The following is a 2825-nucleotide window of genomic DNA, read 5'->3' as shown; positions in this document are numbered from 1 at the left end:
AAGAAAGAAAGAAAGAAAGAAAGAAAGAAAGAAAGAAAGAATTTTTTACTTCATCTTTTTTAACACCCTTATATGCCTAAATTATTATCACTTCTTTAATATAGTAGTTCTACAAAGTTATGGCTGTCAGATTCACCAAGTTAAAGCATCTGGCTCCATACTCTGTTGGCATCTGTAGTTAATGTTCATTTCCTTTTTTTATCCTATTTCAAACTGTACATTTTTGTCTCATTAGTTGAATCAGAAAAAAATTTTTGGAGGGGGGAAAGTAGGGCAATTGGGGTTAAGTGACTTGCCCAAGGTCACACAGACACTAAGTGTTAAGTGTCTGAGGCCGAATTTGAACTCAGGTCCCCCTGACTCCAGAGCCAGTGCTCTATTCACTGTGCCACCTAGCTGCCCCAAAGGAAGATTTTTTTTGTTTCTAATTCTGTGCTTATAAAGAGTAATTCATGGCAAATTTTAATATTGGGACTATCTCCTTACCAATGCCCCAAACTGTGCTTTTGAAATTGGGTTTTGAAATGGTGAAGAATGTCTTTTTTTTTTTTTAATCTCTGATGAGCTGCAGTACATTAGATCTTCTGAAATGAATATAATTTTGCATGGAAAAACAGAACAAGATAAAGGAAAGCTAGTAATTTCATTGGCAGAAATGTTCTAGGTATTGGATTAGGTATTCATCTTCTCTGATAGTCTCAGTGTATCTGAAGAATATATTCTGCCAGATTTTCCGGAAAGATGCTATATAGAAAACTGAACACTACAATAATATGATTTTGATGCTTTGCTGATTAAGTAAGTAAAGGAAATCTCACAGATTCTATTAATCATACAATGCTTTATTTACTATTTTCATTGCCTTCAATAACGTCTATCCATCCTTCCTATAAATCAAAATTGGCCATTGCATTGGTATGAATTCTAAAGTTTTATAGTGCTTATCTCTTTTGTATTATATAATTTTCTTTGTCTTTATCTTACTCTACATCAGTTCAAATATATCTTCCCATTTCCCCCTAAAAAACCTCATGTTTATGGTTTTCACATTGTAAATATTCATGCATGAATATTTACTCAGCTATTTTCAAAATGATAGAGTAAATACTTTGTTTTCATATTTTTGCGATTACAAAAAAAATTGAAGTTCTGCTTTGAATATTTTTGTGTTACCCATGGATCAAAATTCATTTTTATAAGAAACTCCTAATGGTGGAGAATGATTACTTAATGTACCTGGATCATGTTCACTTCTTTCCCAAATCTGTCTTTTCCTTCATAGCTGTTTTTTTGAAGAAAATCTAGAACAGTATTTTCTCTCCCACTTAGCCAGAAGTTGAAAATCTCTCTTCTCCAGAGCTCTAACTAGCCTTATGTAGTCTATTCTCCATTATGAAGATGGCTACTATCGTTGATTCCATCTAAATCCGTTCTATATTCCCTGTGATGTGAGAACTTTAACGCTAAAAATTTAAACTCCCTCAACTATCCCATTTAACTCTTCTTGTAGTTGTAACTCTCAACCCTACATTTCCAATTTTCAGCTAAGCCTTATGCTTAGAAATATAATTTCATTAAAGAATCCGTGGCAAAAGAAAACACTATCTTGTGATGGGAGATTCTCTTTAACTGCTCACAATTCCTCGTCCTACCTAGCTGCTTCACCTTGATCTGCTTACCTCTTCTTAGGTCAGGTTAGTCTTGGGCTAATGCCAGAAAGAGCCCCTGCTCCTCCTCCCCTTAAGGACTTATACACATTCACTTCTTTTTTTTTTTTTTGGCTTTTTGGAGGGGAAAAGGCAGGACAATTGGGGTTAAGTGACTTGCCCAAGGTCACACGTCTAGTTCATGTTAAGTGTCTGAGGTTGGATTTGAACTCAGATCCTCCTGACTCCAGGACTGGTGCTCTATTCACACCACCTAGTTGCTTGAACATATTCACTTCTAAGGGGAGATTTCTTGCTGAAAGGTTTAAAAAAAAAAAACAACTTTTAATGGAAAAAGTATTCTCCTAATATACACATTTCCCCAGGAACAACCTTTCTTAAAGACGCTTATGCTTCCACCAAACTGCTACCCCCGACAATGCCATGGAAATGCTTTTTAGTATCACCCTTTTTCTTCTGAGGTAACTAATTTCCTTCTACTTCGTTGTCCCATTTGTTCCTCTTTACCTGACAGCCCCAACTCCTCTGAAGAAACTAAACAAACTAATGTCATTTTATATTCATCTCTGGACTTGATGGATGAACATGTCCAGCACCTCTCTTTCTTACATGCCCACAATCCGTAAGCATAATGTTCAATGATTTTATCTCCCCAACAAAATAAAATAATTCACTTTAAGATAAAAGATTATTTAACACATTACACATTTATTCATCTCTTTCTACTTTTCTTCTACTTTTTTTTTAGTTCAACATGAACCCATAACCTTTATAACTCATTCTGTAATATTTTTCCATCACTTCTTTATCAGGATATGGAAAGAATGTTTCATTATTTGTCCTCTAGAATCATCATGGTTGTTTATTAAAAACGGCCTGAGTTCTTAAATCTTTTAAAATTGTTATAGCAATGTTTTTATTGCATAAAGTTTTCTCCTGCTTTTGGGCACATCTGTTCATTCAGGATTAATCAAGTTTGTTTTAAATCATACTTTCAGTAATTTCTTATTGTACAATAATATTTCATTGCATTCCATGTGTTTATCTATTTAACTGATGACCCCCATTTATATTCTAGCTCTTTAATAGGAAAGAGAGAGAGAGAGAGAGAGAGAGAGAGAGAGAGAGAGAGAGAGAGAGAGAGAGAGAGAGAGAGAG

The sequence above is a fragment of the Petaurus breviceps genome, unplaced genomic scaffold, assembly GCF_028583685.1.
Source record: "Petaurus breviceps papuanus isolate PSGF00001 unplaced genomic scaffold, PetGlider_PUasm1.0 90977, whole genome shotgun sequence".
Taxonomy (NCBI): domain Eukaryota; kingdom Metazoa; phylum Chordata; class Mammalia; order Diprotodontia; family Petauridae; genus Petaurus; species Petaurus breviceps.
Note: the sequence above shows the minus strand (reverse complement) of the source record.